At 37.0% G+C, this 21,534-nt stretch overlaps 1 long non-coding RNA gene across 1 annotated transcript in view; it reads right to left on the bottom strand.

Annotated features, from left to right (window-relative positions):
* The window catches only part of LOC129051514 (uncharacterized), a 277,712-nt gene that overhangs the window by 167,618 nt on the left and 88,560 nt on the right, over positions 1–21,534 (bottom strand). Inside the window, exon 3 of the long non-coding RNA XR_010137657.1 lies at positions 6,554–6,640. This is a non-coding gene — a long non-coding RNA (uncharacterized LOC129051514). The remainder of the gene's footprint in view (positions 1–6,553; positions 6,641–21,534) is intronic.

Below are 21,534 nucleotides of genomic sequence, written 5' to 3'. Positions count from 1 at the left end.
TTTCTTTTCTTTTTTTTTTTTTTTTTTTTTGGCTACTCGATAGACAGAGTAGGGCAGAGTAGGCAGAGTGGCCTAGTGTAGCCGTTTCTATATAGCGAGATGAGAGGCAAAGTTTCAGCATCCTGTTTGTAAGGACTCTCCACAAATAAGATGTTAAGGCAGTGAAAGATCATTATTCCCAGTCAATGACAATGACATGATAACTGAAATAAAATAATCATCATAGTTTCTCTTTTAACATAGCTTATTGAAATGTTGGTAAGATTTTTATATTCTAGGTAGGAACTTTGATCAGATACCTGATAAATTACAGGTTTGTGAAAAATCATCTGGTGATGAATTTGCATATCATAATTGTATGTCTTTCATTGAACTGTTATATTTCAATGTCAACACTTTTTATTTCCTGACTTTAACCAGTGGTCAATTTGGGCTATGAATTAAACAACACATGATTAAGAACAAAAATGAATGCTAAATCTTCAGAGTAACTGAGATATTAACCTGTTCATCTGATCTCCACTAATTCCCTCATGTGTTCAATTGATAGGAACTAGAAGCCTTTCAATCTGACCACAGAAAATAAAAAAATTAAAATAATGAGTTTCTTAATTGATATGTGTAAATAGTCTCCAGTACCCGCTTTAGAATGATTTCCCCTATTGATTTATTAATCACGGTTTGGAAGTACTGCCTAGAACTACAATAGGCTCCATTGGTCTGCTTCCATTTCTCTTCTATGAAATCCATTCCACATGATGCAACCAGCCACATTAATATTCTTAAATCTCATCTCTGCTCCTATGACTCCTCTCACCAAAATATTCAATAGCATTTTTATTCTTCCAAACTTTTTCCCTACCTTCCATTCATATAAACTCTATACAACAGCTTAACTAGATTAGTTGTTTTTTTCTAATCAAAAAAAAATTTTTTAAGAGTATCATTTCTTAAACACAAGAGTTTCAATCCATTGGTAAAATTATAAGTTATGTACACCTAATGTATCCTCAAAATTATTAAACCAAAACTGATAGAAGTAAAAGGACAAAGAGACAAATTTACAATCACCGTAGGACATTTTAACACAAAACTATCAATATCTAATAGAAAAAAGACAGAGTTAGTAAGGATATAGAGGACTTAGTAATATGATTTAAAAATTAACCTGAGATATGCAAAATATTGTCTCTAATAACTGTAGAATATAGTCTTTTCAAGTGCATAAAGACTATTTTGTCAAAATTGACCGTACAGCATTCTTAAAGTAACCTCAACAAATTTCAGAAATTTGAAATCATAAAAGATATTTTCTCTGACGCCAATAACTGTAAACTAAAAATCAACCAGAAAAGTTAACCAGAAAATGTTTAAATATTTGGAAATTAGGCACTTCTGGAAAACCCATATGTCTAAGAATGTCATTAAAAATTCAAAAAATTTTTTAAATTAGTGATAGCAAAAATACTACCAAAATTTGTACAATTCTGCTAAAACTTACTTAAAAGTAAATTTGTAAATCTTAAAGATATAAGAATAAAGACTGAAGAACTAGTGCTCTAATACCCATCTCAAGAACATTTTTTAAATAGCAGCAAATTATCCAGAGAAAACAGGAGGAAGAAAATGAACAACATAAGAGCAGAAAAGAATAAAATAGGAAGCCAACCAAAAGCAGAAAACAATATCAAAGCAAAAATTTGATTTCTTGAAAAGATCAGATAAAGTCTATAATTTCCTGGTCATCAAAAGGCATCATTAAAAGGGTGAAAAGGCAAGTCACAGCGTGATGAGAAGCTATTTTCAATACATACACTGGACAATATATAATGCTAAACATCATTTGTCACCAAACAAATACAAATTCCAATCACAATTAGATACCAATCTACATTCATCAGAAAGGCAATACTAGTCAAGATAGTGGCTAACTTTGGGGAGGGGCTGGATCATGACCATAGTAGAAAAAGGGAGACTTCTGTGTATGGTAACGTTCTATTTCCTGATCTGGAAGTGGTTACACAGGTATGAAAACCACTTTGTGAAAATTCATTAAGCTTCATCCCTATAATTTTGTACTCTTCTATGTATATGCCATGCTTTAAATGAAAATAAAAGACATACAAATGTGAAGGTATTGAGCAAAACAAGACTGAGACAGATACAGATTGATAATGGGATAGATAGATGCTGGGTAGACAGACAGATATAAAAATGACTTATACACTGTGCTTGGTTTGCTGAATAGAAAAGGAAGCATTGTCAGTTACAGTATTACATTATCCATAAGATAAAATCTTACCAATTACACAGAAGAACTGTCTTGGTATTAAGAGCAGATGGAACCACCTTCTGGCGATTCTCATGAAAAATAACAATGAGAAAGTCAATTAGCAGCATCACAAACAATTTACATTGTATCCCATTTTGTGAGGCTGCTTTCATGTCAATTCCTGGGATAAGTGAATGGAATTACACCAAAGTGCAAATAAAAACCAGTTTTGGGAGAATCACAAGCAAGTTAGTTTCTTCTTTCATGCTTTCCTGCATTGCTGTATGCCTCGATCACACATTTACCTCACTCAATCACCTCCCCTAACCATCAACACAGTGCCTTGCACATTGCACATAATCCATTAAAATTCTATGAGTGGATGAATAAATGAATGAATGAGGCACTTGATAACCAAAAGACAGTAAAAAGGAAATGGCATGAAAAGAAAAATATCAAAAGGACTGTGTGTCTGCTTTGCAATTTGGCAGTAGGCAAAATCTCTAACATGTAGTTTTCAAACTAAGACAGGTATTGTCGATAAAGACAGATATAAATGACCCAGAGTGACGTTGAACTAGTATACAGATTAAATGTCATGCATTATTCCTGGGCAGAAGCAAGCAATATAACTTTACAACAGGTTTCTATATTTTTCCATCCATTTTTTAATTTCTTATTCTACCCTGAAAATAACTATTTGACAACAAGTCAGTATAAAATGCAAGATGCAATACCAAAGTTAGGCGCAATTAAGGGAGAAACCACTAGTCCAAGACTTTATTGCTTGAGCTGACTTCAGATTTCGTTTGGCAAACCTTTTTTTTTCTGCTAGTGCTTTCATTTCAATTCTTTACTCTTTCCCAGATTTTAGCCAAGTCATTGGCTCAGATGGCAGATGACAGAGCATTCTTGTAGCTAAAATTGCATTTGTCATTTTGGTATCAATATGTCCTGTCTCTTAGGATTGCTGTAGTCTTGTCTCTAAGTGAAACTGTCTTGTATTTCCCTTCTGAGTGAGATTTATGAGGGAAAGCATTCAAATTGCTCATCTCTAATTCAGTCATCATTCTGCCACTAAAATGTCTCAGAATTTTCCCTTTACTGCAGAAGAAATATTCTCTCCTTTTTGCTGTTCAACTATACTGTCTTGACTTTTGTCTATAAAACAGGCTGCACCAGATGGGGAAGGGGTCTTGGGAATATCCAGGCCAGCTTGGGGCAAACATCTTCCCAGCTGTAGCTGGGTCCATCAAAGACACCTCAATTCATAGCTGATTCATACTCATTCTCTCTCCTTAGTCTTCAAATTTTACTTAGGCAACTGACTAAAGTCAGAATGCTCTAACTTTAGAAGCTTGTCTTTAGAGCATTTTAGAACATGTCTATCAGACATTCAGTCTAATATTTTGCAAACAGCAAATATCAAGAAAACACTGGCCTAATTAATTGTGCAGAAAGGAATAATTCCAATACAAAAGTTTCATAAGGCAGACTCAACATATGATAACAATAAACATGTAGCTTAAAAAATAAGGGAAATGTCATGTATTCTCATTTTCTTTTTCCTTATTTCCAATTGCAAGAATAGTCCTTTCAAGATGAAAGAAACTACCTTAGAAATAGGAATGTAAAAGATCTGCTCCTTCTTGCTATCTTATTACACTATCTCTTATACCAAAATCACTGCTTGCTTGCTGTGCCTTCCAGTAATGACTGGAATGGCTTATTAGGAGATAATTTGGTAGGTGGGGGAAAAAATGTGTCTACTAAAAATTCATTACTAAAAAAAAAATAGCAAACCCTACAACAGGGTCTAGAGATCAGACAATCCAGTTTATAATCTTAACAATACTGGCTGTGCTCAATGATGCCTGCACCAATCTGAATCTAGTTAAAATGAACTCTATGCCTTTTAATGCGTTTTTCAAGTTCTGAAATTCAGTTACTCTGTGAATCTTGTAAATTCCCTACACCATAAAGAACTAGCATGTACTGCCAGATCAAAGACTAACTTTCTGCTTGACATTTCCACATAAAGGTCTTATGAGAATCTCAAAATTTACCATAGCCAAAACAATTTTTGATTCCTCCAAACCCTTCAAAACCCACTCCTTCCCATCTTAATATACCACCAGTATCTATTGTTAAGAGTTAAAGAGAGAAGAAAGACACAAAAAGCGGCTTAACACACAAAGACAGGTTTACTTTGGAGAACAAACCTGAAAGGGGCTTCTGGCCGATTTCAGTCAGGAGCATTTTCTCTTATAGACTAAGGGTATGTAAGGGTCTGGGGAGGGAGAGCTTATCACAGGCTCAGAATGTTTCTGTGTGGAGGAGTTTTATTGCCAGGTTGGAATGCCTCTGGTCGGAGGGGAGGTTATCTCGGGGCTGGCATGTTTCCGGTCAGAGGGGGCCCATCTCAGGGTTGGAATATTTCTAGCTGGAGTGTCACTTGTGGTTTATGGTCATGCTGACATTAGCCATTATGCTGATGTTTTCTGGGGCTGGATTTAGGCAGTTTTTAATCAAGGGGAACTTAAAATGGCGGTGTTTGTCCAAGACGATGATGCCGCTGCTCTGTCGTCTATCCAAGTCCCCAACCCAAAAATCTAGGAATTATCCTTGCTTCGTCTTGTCCCTTCACTTTCTGTATCCAATCCATCTCAAATTTAACGTGAGGGAGCATAGACAATCTCCTTTGTCTGCAAATATAAGCCAGTTTCTTCAACCCAGATGTTTTCAGTAATAAAGCTGATGCTTTGATTTACATCTACCTGATCCCTCCATCTATTTCCCAATTGCCCAAACTTTGGGTGGGGGTGGAGGAAAGGCCATTTATTCACCACCGCTACCATCACCCTACCACCAGCCTGCTTTCCCGCCTGGTGTTTCCTCAGCCTCCAGGGCAGGAGCTATCTTACTCTAACTCTAGGCTAGCCCTGGTCCAGACGTTAGAGCCTATTCAGTCACAGTAAAGGAGAAATATAAAGCACTGTGCTTTAAGCCATCCTTCCTGTTGCTCACCCCCTAACCTACCCTGAGGCTCCAAAATCAAGTTTCTTCTTACAGGGTCCTTGAAACAAATCTTTGCCCTTGAACCTAATTGAGACTGAGGGAAACGCAGCCTTCTTGGGGGACATGCAAAGCCAAAACACTGTATGCCTTGTGTTTGAGTGACACATATAGTTCACCCAGCCCTTTTATATGCTTTATCTTATTTGTATAAAAACTCAATATTGTTCTTCTCCAAATAATGAGTAAAATATTATTATTTGTTCAAATGTATCAAGGATGCAAGGATTTGTGTTTTGACAAGCTCTATCCATGCAAAACAGGCAATCTAGATCATAAGACATATTAAATTATACTTGATGAGCCAGTCCTTGGAGAAAGTTCTGAGATTGCATCTCCATGAAGCACAGAGAGCAAGGATTTCTGTGAATATTTCCAATGAGCTTACATAATTCTGGGGAAGCTGCTACAAAAAAAAAAACTGTACAATTCAAATCTGGGACACTGTCGTGGAAATCCGTCCCTGCATAACAAAGTGGGCAATCACAGAGAACAATGAAACCCAATGCATTATTCATCATTATAATTCTGGATCATATGCAACCATCATCAATGCTGAGGATGCTCTTAGTTTATATTACAAGTAATTTAGACATCATATGCCTATTTATAAAATGCCAAATCAGCTCTCAGATGCAGTATGAGGAGTTCACAGTTTCATTTTCTGTAAAGATGTTTTAAAATATTGATTGTTGTAAACTTTGCAAGGCACAGATAATAAAAGCACTATACCAATCCTTACACAAAAGAACAACTAGGAATACTTCCCTCAAAGCTGGTTGGTCCCCTTGTTCATTAGCTCATGGTTCCAAATGGAACTTCCCTACACCCCCAGAAATGATGCATCCTGAGTCCATTTCCCAAAGAACAGTTCTTCAAAGCATCAAAAGAACCAGATGTGCAATATCTGCATGAAAAGGTTTTTTTTAAAAATCCCCAAATAAAACTTCCATTTGTAAGAAAGGGGAGGGGATCAGGGATTCTAAGATATGTTCATGCTGACAGCGCATCCTGGAACTATATAAATACTTAGTAGAATGAATTAAAAATGAGAAACTTGGAAACACAAAAGGCATTTTCTTGGGGAAACTCAAAACATAAGGACACTTAAAAGAAAAAGGAACAGGCTCTTGGGTTTTCAAAAAAAAAAAAACTTGAATCAGCTATATAGTCATACAGTCATGGAGAGCTTGTAAAATCACATACCTTTGTGTTCTTGCTTAAATTTCTCTAGCAATATTGTTCAAGTGTGTGCCCAAATACATGGATTTTAGCTCCCCTGGAGAGTCACTTCTGAAAGAAAGCACAGATAGAGGGACCTAAAGTCTATGCTATTATAACAGGAAGAGACATCGTTTCTACATGAATAGGATCTTTTTTCCAAGGCAGAGATAGGAGGGCTGGAGGGAAAAATTTAAAAACACGTTGGCCTGTTTTTACTGTATATATTGTTTCCTGGATGCTGGAAATTACCCTGATTATTCATCTACAAAATAGCTACAAAGAAATCCCAAACTATGATTCAGCCATTGCAGCTGTGGTAGACAGAATTGCCTATGGTGAAGGAAGGGCAGAAAACCCACTATTGCAATTCGTTTTCTCTCTTGTTTTGTTTAACTGTTTAACTTCTGGGCCTAATTATTTAAAACACACACACACACACGCACACACACATACACAGCAAAAAGAGGAGAAATGAGAGCTGGTCTGCTTTTCCCATCCCTCATTCCCTGCATGCCATTTCCCACCAAATCAAACTCAGTATTTTATAACAGTGATTCTCCAATTGTCTCTCAATTTTAAAGCTTTTCTGATCTTTCAATGGAATTGATTTCCATAATAACCAGACTAGAGTTGGCAGTCCATTCTTGTTTAGCATCACTGCCTGCATTACATTGCCTACAGCTCATCCGCCCTGATCCCTTAAAGACACTTGAAAAAACAGAAATATGTCCTTTGTCAATACCATAAGCTGCTGCTGCCACAAGTCTATAAACAGCAAGAAAAATAAACAGAAGCCATCCTATTTTATCAAAGTCTAATAATACATACACACTAGTCTTTTGCTTAAGCCCCAGAAATAAAGGCAAACACACCATGGTAGGAAGAAAAGGAACGCACGTGGTCTCACTTATGCCTTTACCTAGACATAGGCTCTACAGTGCATCTGATCTGAGACTGCCTCCTCACTTTCCAGGCTTCTTGTGTGATTTTCCCTCCCCTTCTTCTCCTTTCCTCAGGGTTACTTGCAGAGAGATTCCACCAACGCATCCTTAGAGTTGAATTTACCTTCCTGGAAAACATTGTTTCCAGCTGGCTCACTATTATTTACACCCTGATTTTAGACCTTCCCTTGTAGCTGATCTCTGTCTCTAAAACAAAGATGTTTCTGGATCTTTGATAAAAGTCTTGGAGGAATAAAACCCGCTTTTTTATTTAAAGAGTAATAACATCTGCGATGTAGTTCAGATGCACATAAAGAAGAAAAAACACACTAACAAATGCTTAAATAATCTAGATGTTCATTTCATTCTCTAAGGTTGCAATACCTGTCCCACAGGCTGGAGTGCAGTGGCACAATCTCAGCTCACTGCAACCTCCAACTCCTGAGCTGGACAGATCCTCCCACCTCAGCCCCTTGAGTAGCTGGAACTACAGGTGTGTGCCACCACACTCGGCTAATTTTTGTATTTTTTGTAAAGATGGGGTTTCGCCATGTTGCCCAGGCTGATCTCGAGCTCCTTGCCTCAAGCAATCTGCCTGCCTCGGCCTCCCAGAGGGCTTCTACCTCCCCTCATTAAATGAGTGGCTCAGCGGCATGTCCAGCACATACGTGTTTCAAATCAGCACTGGTAAGAAAATAAATGGCACTCTTCTACCTCCTCTCATTTAATGAAACTATACTATCTTCTCTGCAAAGCAGTTGGGGAGATGCTTAACAGCAAGGTGTCAGCTAAAAACCAGAGTTCATTTTCCTGAAAGGGAGACATAGGTATTGGGAGACATGTAGCACTTCCCGCCATGTGCTTCTCAAAATATTTTACGTAACTGGGCATTGTCTATGCAATCATCTTCACCCATCATCATAGATGACATGCACTTTTCTCTCTGCTGCAGTCAATGCATTGTGCTACAAGCAAATGCATTATTTCCTTTAATCCTTCCAATAAAACCACAATGCTGGTACTATAATTAACCCCATTTTACAATTTTTTTTTGAGACAATGTCTCATTCTGTCGCCCAGGATAGAGTGCAGCAGCCCAGTCTCGGCTCACCGCAACCTCCGCCTCCCGTGTTCAAGAGATTCTCCTGCCTCAGTCTCCTGAGTAGCTGGAACTACAGGTGTGCACCACCACACTGGGCCAATTTTTTTATTTTTAGTAGAGACGGGGTTTCACCATGTTGACCAGGCTGGTCTCGAACTCCTGACCTCAGGTGATCCACCTGCCTTGGCCTCCCAAAGTGCGGGGATTACAGGAATGAGCCAGCCACTGCACCCAGCCCCATTTTACTAATTTTTTAAAAACAGGCTTAGAAAAGTGAAGTTTCCCAAGGTCACATATCTTATAAGTGACAATATAGGATATAAGCCCAGGTTTGTTTAATTCCAGAGCCTAAGAACTTAATGTGCAATGCCACTGTATCACAAGGAGGTGCCCTGCACAAATCACAGTGATGCTGAAATCAATTCAGATTGATGTCAGTAGATAGTCTCCTGCAATATGTCCAAAATAAATAAATATGAATCCATCAATCAGTAACTTTCATGCTTTTTCATTATGAGCAGATAGCATGCTATGCGTACAACAGCAAGGACTGAGAAACAATACGTGGTTTCAGGGTATAATCAAACAAAACAGAAAACTTAACACTTAAAATCTATGATCATAATTGTGCTGCACAAGAATGATTTTCAGAATCTATCTTTTCTTAGTTATGAAATAGTAATAACACATTTAGTTAATTTGGAAAAGTAGTTCTAAGATCTGTGTTATTATATTTTCATGTAGCCATAGCATTCAGATAAATTGGTATTATGGTATCTTTCTTTTCTAGTTACTTGTGTATACTAAATATGATAGAAATGGTAAAATCATTACATCAAATTCTATTGAGTCGGTGCACCATAGCATATTTAACATTTAGCTTATTTCTAATATTTCACTATTCTAAATTGCTAAATAAAAATTAAGCACAAATAAGAAAACACTGTCGAGCCAATTTCTCAGAGCATTTCATTCCATTGTCAGTTGTCTAGTTTCTACAATCAGTACAGACAACCAGAGGCTTTCCCAATGCCACGTAGACACTTCAACAGCTCAGTTCAACTAGCATTTAGGGATGCCATCATTGGGCCGGGTACTGGTCATCCACAGAGAGGAAAAGAACACAACCTCTACCCTCAAGAAGCTCACAGTCTAGAGGCAAGTACAGACCCATGAAACGTAAATGGCTGGTTGAAATATGCACTCAGTACACAAAAAGGGCACTCAATCCAACCTGGGCATTAAGAAAAACTTCCTAGAAGAAAGCTCCATCATAGACACATACTCGTGTACATGAAAGACAAACATCTTGGACCCAGCTTTCCAACAAATGTGTCCATTCCGTCTTCATAGTTCCAAATCCAGACTTCCTTGTCCACCCCCACATCCCCAGTCCAATTCCCTACTCTTCTCCTACCACCTAAAGAGTCTTTGACAAAAACAGGGACATGGAATCAGAGAACGTCTCTCTGCCCAGCACTGAATACTTCAAGACCACAGAAATTCTGGGCCACAAATCTATAGATTGTCAATAAAGGAAAATAGCCTGCTTCTCACCATGCCAATGGCATGTGGAAGAGAAATCTACACCTTAAAAATGGCTAACATCAAAGTGCTGGCACTGTGCTCCTTTCTGGAGGCTCTAGGCAAGAATCTATTTCTTGCCTTCTCCTGCTTCTAGAGGCATTCTTTGGGTTGCAGCTCCCTCTTCCATCTTCAAAGCCAGCAGTGGCTCATTGTGTCTTTCTCTTCTCACAACATTGGCACACAGTTCTTTCTGCCTCCTTGTGTTCCCTGCACCATATAAAAGGACCTTTGTAATCCCACTTGACTCACTCGGATGATCCAGGATAATCTCCCCATAGTAAGACCTTAACTTAATAACACCTACAAAATTCTTTTGCCATGAAAGTAGCATCCACAGTTTGCAGGGATTAGGATATGTACGCCTCTGGGAGACCATTATTCTGCTGCCATAGGCACTCTTCACAGCATCCCAGGGATTCTTACATAACTAAGGTGTTCTGCCATGTACAAATAGAAAAAATGAAAGTTTTGCTAACAGCTTATGGTCAGCCAAGAAGCTAATTGCCTCAGCAGTGCCCACAGCTTTCATTGTCAACATGATGCACAACCCATTGGTCACCATGCCTATGCCACAGAGTGAAGCAGGATGGTCTCACTCCATCAGTAACTTGCTCCTGCTCTGCCAAGTTGTGGAATATGTCAGCCATCCTGCCCTGAATCAGTCCTTATACAAAGTAGATTAAACTATACTTCAATGAAGCAAACTCCAGGAGGAAAATTGTAGTGATGAAAAAAAAAGTAAAGATAAAGTTATGTCTCTGATTTTAGCTTTATTACATTTTCTATTCTTGCTACTGCATTTTGGGAAAGAAAAAAAAAATCGGGGGTGGTAGTTAATCAACCTGTGGCTTCTTCACAAACCAACAGAATTGTTTTCTCTCATAAAATCAAATCTAATAAAATTTCCTCATGAATCCCCTCTATGGGGAAAAGTACTCTAGAGCCCTAAAAGAATAAATGGATGTAACAACCTAAGTAAAAACTTGCAGTAGAAAATTATGGGTCATCTTTGAGAAAAAACTTTTTAAATATTTCAATCAGGATGTAGTGCAGTGGCTGACCTAGGGACATGTCTTGCAGTGGGGTGATAAATGAAAAAAAAGGTGGGGAAGAGGATGAGTTAGGGATAACAGAAAAAAATAAGAGACTAGAATTACAAACCTGAAAAGCACCACCTCCCAGAAGGAGACCAACCAGCACAAAAATAGAACATTAAACAACCAAAACTAAAGAACCTCACAGAGTCCATTTCATGCCCCCTGCCACCTCCACTGCAACAGGTGCTGGTATCCACAGCTGAGAGACCCACATTCAGTTCACATCACAGGACTCTGTGCAGACAACCCCCAGTACCAGCCCAGAGCCTGGTAGACCTGCTGGTTGGCTAGATCCAGAAGAGAGATAACAATCATTGCAGTTCAGCTCGCAGGAAGCTGCATTCATAGGAAAAGGAGGAGAGTACTACAACAAGGGAAAACCCCGTGGGACAAAAGAATTTGAACAACAGCCTTGAGCCCTAGACCTTTCCTCTGACAGAGCCTACCCAAATGAGAAGGAATCAGAAAACCAACTCTGGTAATATGACAAGACAAGATTCTTTAACAGCCCACAAAAAAAAAATCACACTAGCTCACCAGCAATGGATCCAAACCAAGAAGAAATCCCTGATCTACCTGAAAAAGAATTCCGAAGGCCAGTTACTAAATTAATAAAGGAGGCACAAGAAAAAGGTGAAGCCCAATTTAAAGAAATCAAAAGAATGATACAAGAAATTAGGGGAGAAATCTTCAGTGAAATAGATATCATAAATAAAAAAAAATCAAAACTTCAAGGAACAATAGACACACTTATAGAAATGCAAAATGCTCTGGAAAATCTCAGCAATAGAACTGAACAAGCAGAAGAAAGAACTTCAGAGCTCAGAGACAAGGTTATTGAATTTACCCAAGCCAACAAAGACAAAGAAAAAAAATAAGAAAATATAAACAAAGCCTCCAAGAAGTCTGGGATTACGTTAAACAACAAAACCTAAGAATAATCAGCATTCCTGAGGAAAAAGGGAAATCTAAAAGTTTGGAAAACATATTTATGGGAATAATCTAGGAAAACTTCCCCAGCCTTGCTAGAGACCAAGACATCCAAACACAAGAAGCACAAAGACCACCTGGGAAATTCATCACAAAAAGATCATCACATAGGCACATTGTTGTCAGGTTATCCTAAGTTAAGACAAAGGGAAGAATCTTAAGAGCTGTGAGACAAAAGCACCAGGTAACCTAAAAAGGAAAATGTATCAGATTAATACGAGATTTCTCAGCAGAAACCTTACAAGCTAGAGGGGATTGGGCCTTATCTTAAGCCTCCTCAGACAAAACAATTATCAGCCAAGAATTTTGTATCCAGTGAAACTAAGCATCACATATGAAGGAAAGATACAGTCTTTCTCAGACAAACAAATGCTGAGACAATTTGCCACTACCAAGCCAGCACTACAAGAACTGCTAAAAGGAGCTCTAAATCTTGAAAAAATCCTGAAAACACATCAAAAAGGACCTCTTTAAAGCATAAATCTCACAGGACCTGAAAAACAAAAATATAAATTTAAAAAACACACAAAAAAACAAGGTTTACAGGCAAAAAACACTACCTCATATCCCAATACTAACGTTAAATGTTAACAGCCTAAATGCTCCACTTAAAAGATACAGAATCTCAAAACGGATAAGAATTCAACAACCAACTATCTGCTGCCTTTCAGAGACTCACCTAACCCATAAGAACTCACATAAACTTAAGGAAAGAGGTAGAAAAAGACATTCCATGTCATGGACACCAAAGTGAGCAGGAGTAGATATTCTTGTATCAGACAAAACAAACTTCAAAGCAACGGCAGTTTAAAAAGACAAAGAGGGACATTATACAATGATAAAAGGCCTTGTCCAACAGGAAAACATCACAATACTAAATATATATGCACCTAACACTGGAGTTCCAAAATTTATAAAACAATTACTAGTAGAACTAAGAAATGAGATAGGCAACACAATAACTGTGGGGGACTTTAATACTCCACTGACAGCACTAGACAGTTCATCAAGACAGAAAGTCAACAAAGAAACAATGGATTTAAACTATGCCCTGGAACAAATGGACTTAACAGATATTTACAGAACATTCTACTCAACAACTGCAGAATATACATTCTACTAATCAGTGCATGGAACTTTCTCCAAGATAGACCATATGATAGGCCACAAAACAAGCCTCAGTAAACTTAAGAAAATTGAAATTATATCAAGCACTCTCTCAGGCCACAGTGCAATAAAACTGGAAATCAACTCCAAAAGGAAATTTCAAAACCATGCAAATACATGGAAATTAGATAACCTGCTCCTGAATGATCATTGGGTCAACAATCAAACCAAGATGGAAATTAAAAAGTTATTTCAACTGAACGACAATAGTGATACAACCTATCAAAACCTCTGGTATACAGCAAAGGTGGTGCTAGGAGGAAAGTTCATAGCCCTAAATGTCTGCATCAAAAAGTCTGAAATAGCACAGACAATCTAAGGTCACACCTCAAGGAACTAGAGAAACAAGAAAATAACAAACCCAAACCCAGCAGAAGAAAGGAACTAACCAAGATCAGAGCAGAACTAAATGAAATTGAAATAAAAATATATAAAAGATAAAGGAAACAAAAAGCTGGTTCTTTGAAAAGATAAATAAAATTGATAGATCATTAGCAAGAATAACCAAGAAAAGAGAGAAAATCCAAATAAATTGAATTAGAAATGAAATGGGAGCTGTTATAACTAACACCCCAGAAATAAAAAAGATCATTCAAGGCTACTATGAAAACCTTCATGTGCATAAACTAAAAAACTTGGAGGAGATTTGGATAAATTTCTGGAAAGATATAATGCTCCTAGCTTAAATCAGGAAAAATGAGATACTCTGAACAGACCAATAACAAGCAGCCAGATTGAAATGGTAATTTAAAAATTACCAATAAAAAAAAAGTACAGGACCAGACATATTCATGGCTGAATTTGACCAGACATTCACAGAAAAATTGGTACCAGTCCTATTGACACTATTCCACAAGATAGAGGAAGACGGAATCTTCCCTGAATCATTCTACGAAGCCAGCATCACCCTAATACCAAAACCAGGAAAGGACATAACAAAAAAAGAAAACTACAGAACAATATTCCTGATGAACATAGATGTAAAAATCCTTAACAAAGTACTAGCTAACCTCATACAACAACATATCAAAAAGATAATCCACAATGATACAGTGGGTTTCACACCAAGGATGCAGGGATGATTTAACATATGCAAGTCAATAAATGTAATACACCACAAAAACAGAATTAAAAACAAAAATCACTTGATTATCTCAAGAGACATAAAAAAGCATTTGACAAAATCCAGCATCCTTTTATGATTAAAACTCTCAGCAAAATCAGCATACAAGGGATACACCTTAGGGTAGTAGAAGCCATCCATGACAAACCCACAGCCAACATAATAGTGAATGGAGAAAAGTTGAAAGCGTCCCCCATGAGAACTGGAACAAGACAAGGATGAGCACTCTCACCACTTCTTTTCAACATAGCACTGGAAGTCCTAGCCAGAGCAATCAGACAAGAGAAGGAAATCAAGGACATCTAAATCAGTAAAGAGGAAGTCAAACTGTCACTGTTTGCTGATGATATGGTTGTATACCTAGAAAATCCTAAAGACTCCTCCAGAAAGTTTCTAGAACTGATATAAGAATTCAGCAAAGTTTCCAGATACAAAATTAATGTATAAAAATCAGTAGCTCTCCTATACACCAACAGCAATCAAGTTGAGAATCAAATCGAGAACTTAGCCCATTTTACAGTAGCTGCAACAAAAAAATAAAATACTTAGGAATACACTTAATCAAGGAGGTAAAAGACCTCTATTAGGAAAACTATAAAACACCGCTGAAAAAAATCATAGACGACACAAACAAATGGAAACACAACTCATGCTCATGGATGGGTAGAATCAATATTGTGAAAATGACCATACTGCCAAAAGCAATCTATAAATTCAATGCAATTCCCATCAAAATGCCACCATCATTCTTCACAGAACTAGGAAAAACAATTCTAAAATTCATATGGAACCAAAAAGAGCCTGCATAGCTAAAGCAAGACTAAGCAAAAAGAACAAATATGGAGGCATCACATTACCTGATTTCAAACTATACTATAATGCCATAGTCACCAAAACAGCATGGTACTAGGATAAAAATAGGCACATTGGCTAATGGAACAGAATAAAGAACCCAGAAATAAGCCCAAATACTTAAAGCCAACTGATCTTCGACAAAGCAAATGAAAACATAAAGTAGGGAAAGGACACCCTATTCAACAAATGGGGCTGGGATAATTGGCTAGCCACATGTAGGAAAATGAAACAGGATGATCACCTCTCACCTTATAAAACAATCAACTCAAGATGGATTAAGGACTAAATCTAAGAGGTGCAACTGTAAAAATTCTAGAAGATAACTTCTGAAAAACCCTTCTAGACATCAGTTTAGGCAAGAATTTCATGACCAAAACCCAAAAGCAAACACAATAAAAACAAAGATAAATAGCTAGGAGCTTTTGCACTACAAAAGGAACAGTCAGCAGAGTAAACAGACAACCCACAGAGTGGGAGAAAATCTTCACAATCTATACATCCGACAAAGGACTAATATCCAGAATTGACAATGAACTCAAACATATTAACAAAAAACACAAACAATCCTATCAAAAAGTGGGCTAAGGACATGAATAAACAATTCCAAAAAGAAGATATACAAATGGCTAACAAATATATGAAAAATGCTCAATGTCACTAGTAATTAGGGAAATGTAAATATGTGATACACCTTACTCCTACAAAAATGGCCATCACCAAACCAAAAAATAATAGATGTTGGCATGGATGCAGTGAGCAGGGAACACTTCTACACTGCTGGTAGGAATGTTAACTAGTACAACAAATATGGGAAACAGTATGGAGATTCCTTAAAGAAGTAAAAGCAGAACCACCATTTCCCACTACTGGGTATCTACTCAGAGGAAAAGAAGTCATTATACCAGAAAGATACTTGCACACACATGTTTACAGCAGCACAATTCACAATTGCAAAAACGTGGAACCAACCCAAATGCCCATCAATCTACTAGTGGATAAAGAAACTCTGGTATATATATGATGGAATACTACTCAACCATAAAAAGGAACGAATTAATGGCATTTGCGGCAACGTGGATGAGATTGGAGACTATTATTCTAAGTGAAGTAACTCAGGAGTGGAAAACCAAACATCGTGTAGTCTCACTCATAAGTGGGAGCTAAGCAATGAGGATCCAAAGGCATAAGAATGGCACAGTGGTCTTTGGGGACTCAGGGAGAAAGGGTGGGAAGGGGATGAGGGATAAAAGACTACAAATTGAGTGCAGGGTATACTGCTCAGGTGATGGGTGCACCAAAATATCACAAATCACCACTAAAGAGCTTACTCATGTAACCAAACACAACCTGTTCCCCAATAACTTATGGAAATAAAAATTTTTTAAAAAATACAATTACAAAACTCTGTGATCCAAAGCAAATGGCTAATATTGTGTCATATTTCATACATTTCATCCAATTGATGTTTTTATTAATACCTACTATGTGCCACCCTTGGTGCTAACCATTGGAGATATAATGCCATTAGACACTGGCTTTATGGAGCTCACAGTCTACTGACAGAGAGAAGCATTCATCAAGCAATTCAAGGAATGTATATTAAAAATAGAGATAAAATCTATGAAGGAAAGGTACAGGCTGCTGTTATAGAATAGGAATGAATCAAGCCTGTTCTGGAAGTGAAGTGTCTGGGGAAAAGAAATTGGAGCTTAGATCCAAAGGAATAGTTGGTGAGAGCGGGATAAGAGGCTAGAAAAGTACTCTAGCAGAGAGATCAGGATGTACAAAGGCTTTGGATCTAAAAGCATGGCCTGGCACAGGACAGGTGATGGTAGGATGAGGCAGAATAGAAGTGTCTACAGCCTAGAAATAGATAGATAGATCCCCAAGACTTGGACAGGGTCTGGGGAAGGGAAGTAGGCCCAAATGCAGACAACAGCAGAAGGTCCTCTCTGAGGACCAGTTATCACAATATTAAGGGAGTAGGAGTAACAGTGTTGCTCAAGTGCAAGAAGCTCAGAACAAGGAAGTGGGAGTGTTCAACACTCAGGCAGTAGCAGGAGGAAAATATCCGCTGTTGGTAAAAGCTCCACTCCCAGGCTGCAAGAAGCACTTAATGCTAATTCCCCCATAAATTTGTTGAACTATATGCAGCAATCCCACCAATGGGTATATATTCAAAGGAAAGGAAGTCAGTATGTCAATGAAATCCCATGTTTAAGGCAGCACCTTTCACAATAGCCAAGATATAGAATAAACCCAGTGTCCATCAATGGATGAGTGGATAAAGAAAACATGGCATACACAGTGGAATAGTATTCGGCCATAATAAAAGAAAAACATTCCATCGTTTCTGACAACATGGATGAACCTGGAGGCCATTATGTTAAGTGAAATGAGTCAGGCACAGAAAGACAAATCCCACATGATTTCACTCATGTGTGAAATCTTAAAAAGTTGGTCTCATAGATGTGGTGAACAGAATGGTGGTTACCAGAGGCTGGGGTGGTGCTTGCAGAAGAATGGTCGGGGAGATGTTGGTCAAATAATACCCATGGTTGGGGAGGTGTTGGTCAAATAATTTATAGTTAGATAGGATAAATTGTTTTATGAGATCTCTTGTACAGCACGGTGATCATAGCTAATGATGATATATTGTATTATTTTAAAATGCTGAGACTAGATATAATGTTCTCACCATAAAAATGATAACTAGGTGAGGTAATACACTTATTAATTAGCTATATTCAACAATTCCACAGTGTATATATACTTTAAAACATTATGTTGTTCACAAGAAATACATACAATTTTATATGTTAATTTAAAGAAGAAAATTTGAAAAAAATACTTTTCTGTTAGAGAATATTTGTAATAAATTGTAATAATGGAATAGAATTTTTTTTTGTTTTTTAGCCTTGATTTTTTTGCACACGTTCCAAATTAAATAGTTTAAGTGTTATACAGTAATTTGATTTAATATAACCATATGCAAATTAGGTTTAATATATTTAAGAATGTAGGAGAACTGATGTGTACATCTGAAAACTCAGTCATTGCAAAGAAGTTTTCTTCATTTTTTGAAGCAACTTGTTGGTATTTTTCCATTAGAAATAGTATCAGTCACAGCATTATTGCTCCCTTATATCTTTCCCAAGTTTAAATACTTATTAATGAGCACATTCACTGTATATCCTTAGGTAATTTTTTGTTTTTAATTCTGCCTCTGCATAATGTAATTATTAACCTTGGGAACTGCAGAAGCATTCTAGATGTTGTGAGAGAAATTGTTTCATAACATTTCTGGTTGATTTTTTTTTTTTTTGACCCAAGCAGTTTCATAGATCTCTGAAATCTTTCAGAACTTTCAGGATTTACTCTAATCTCATTGTACTATGGGTCTTTTCATGTTTTCTCACCCCTAAACATTCTCACACTGCTATAAAGATACTATCTGAGACTGGGTAATTTACAAAGAAAAAAAGTTTAATTAACTTACTGTTCTGCATGGCTGGGGTGGCCTGAAGAAACTTACAATCATGGCAGAAGGCAAAGGGGAAGTAAGGCATGTCTTAGATGGCGGCAGGAGAGAGAAAGAGCAAGAGCAAGGAGGTGCCACACTTAAAACTATCAGCTCTTGTCAGAACTCCCTCACTACCATGAGAACAGCATGGGAAAAACCACCCCCATGGTCCAATCACCTCCCACCAGGTCTCTCCCTGGACATGTGGGGATTACAATTTGAGATGAGATTTGGGTGGAAATGCAGAGCCAAACCATACCAAGGTTGTATATCTGCTCATCTTTTATCTGTTTTCGCCATTCTATTACTTTTTGTTTCAGAGGATACCAGTTCAAAATTTTTCTGCATTTTCTCCTCCCTATCTGAAGATTGACAAGAAGCAATGACTATGCTTTGCCAGAGGGTTCAATATAAAACAAATGAAAGTAGACATCACATTACTTTTATAATATGCCAGCAATAGAAGCTTTCCTTATTTTTAACACTCAATAAAAGGAAGAGTGATTCTGACATATCTCTATGTACAAGAAAAAACTAGCTGCCTTCATGCACCAAAGACATAATATTTGCCAATGCTCTTATTATCACTTTTTATATTTGGTTAAGATATTAATAAGTGTTTGTAGAAGGCTGGCCTCTGTTTTATTACCTATGTTTCATTTGTTTTTTGACATCGTTGAGAATTCATGAACCCTCTAGCAGAAGAGAGCTTGCAAAAATTCTAGAATAAAGGGAGATCATACTCCAGTTTATCTCATCTCATTCATCTTCTAAATATTGGAGTTTCCTGCGGGTCATTCCTCTCTGAGCTTATCTTCATTTTACACTCTCTCCCTAGGTGATCTCATCCCATTTTATAGGTTAAATGAAATCTGTAAACTTCAGGCTCTGGCAGTATGACAACTCTTCCATTTCAAGCCTTTAGAAGTACTAGTTGGAATGTGTAAAATGATTTTGAATGTATGAACTGAAGCTCGGAGAGATAAAGAATGCCAGAAATGGAGAGGAAATGGAATGCCAGAGGTAAACTAGTGAGTTAATGATATCACTGCCTTGGAGTAAAATTATTGAACAACTCCAGTCGGAGATCCAAAAGGAGAGCTTCAAATACATGAATGAAAATGTGGCAGAATAATAAGAAATTGACACATCCACAGTCATGCAGGGAAATACTGATACACCTCTCTATGCAGCTGATAGATCAAGAATGCAAAAATTAGCACAGATATAAAAATTTGATTACATGATTAACAAGCTTTACACGAATACAATCCTATACCTCAAAATTGGAGAGTGCATGTTTTTAAGTGAATAATTGAATATTTTTAAAAATTGATCACACATTCCCTTTAAACAGTTTCCAAGAATATCAAAGGGACCATCAAAACAAATTATGATGCCACCATGTGATAAAAACGAAACTCAATAAAAAGGGGGAAAATCCGCACATGCTGCAAATGCAGCCGCACCGTGAAATATAAAGACAGAATCATAATGGAAATAATAAAATATTTAGAACTGAAAGGCAGTATATGTCAAAAATAGTGGGATAGATTGAAGTTTCTGGTAGTGCAAAAGATGAGAAGTATTGAAACTTTGTTGCTATGTAACACTTTTAAGTGCTTAGAAGAAAATATTGAAAATGAGTAACTTTTTAAACAAATGGATGAGCTTGGAAGAAAAGACAGGAAAAATTTAGTCCTGGTACAAAACCAGAACATCAGGAAAGTAAATAAACACTGAAACCATTGGCTGACTTGGAGTATATATAAATATATGCCCCTAGTGACCTATAGTTTCGGTGTGTGAGGGGAGTCGCCAGTGTGAACCCCAGTTTTATTTGCTGTGGTTTAACCAGCCCCTTTGGTCCTGAGCAGGCCCAAACCCTGCTTAGAGACCACACCAGAAAAAGCTAGGATTCAAAGAGAAGGTGAGATGTGAAAATAATAAGATGAAATAAAGCCCAGAAAAAAACAGCGTGGAAAATTCTCTAGTTAGGTCTAACTGCCCATGGGTTGTTTAAAAAACAAACAAAATTTTAAACAGCTTCTCTTAGAATCTATGGCAAATGATAGATCTTTTGTGTGCTTTAACTCAGAATCTTGATATTTGTAATCCAATAATTGTAATAAAAATTTTTAAGGCTATACCACATCACACAAATGTTGATATGTAGTATGATCATTTCTGTTCTAAGTATTTTCTAATTTTCATTTAAATTAGTTGTAAGCATTTCTTAGTTTTCAAATGTAAGTGGAATTTTTTAAATCATTTTGTTATTTATCTGTAATTCAATTTCATTGTCGTCATAAAATATATAACAGCAATTCTGTAAGATTATGACCTAAAACAAGGCCAATTTTCATAAGTAAGTTCTGTGTGTGTTTACGTAAACGTGTATCCCCCAGTTATTTGTACAGTGTGCTATTATGTTTTATGACCAATAGGGTTTATCATGGAAAGCAAACTTTGGTTCAATATTAGAAAGTCATTCAAGGTAATATAATAAAAAACTTAAGAAACAAAATAAAATAAATTGTTTAGGAAGCTTATAAGGAACCTTCAATAAATTTCAGCA

This window comes from Pongo abelii, chromosome 17 (assembly GCF_028885655.2).
Source record: "Pongo abelii isolate AG06213 chromosome 17, NHGRI_mPonAbe1-v2.0_pri, whole genome shotgun sequence".
NCBI classification, from domain to species: domain Eukaryota; kingdom Metazoa; phylum Chordata; class Mammalia; order Primates; family Hominidae; genus Pongo; species Pongo abelii.
This window is presented reverse-complemented; position numbering and strand designations above follow the sequence as displayed.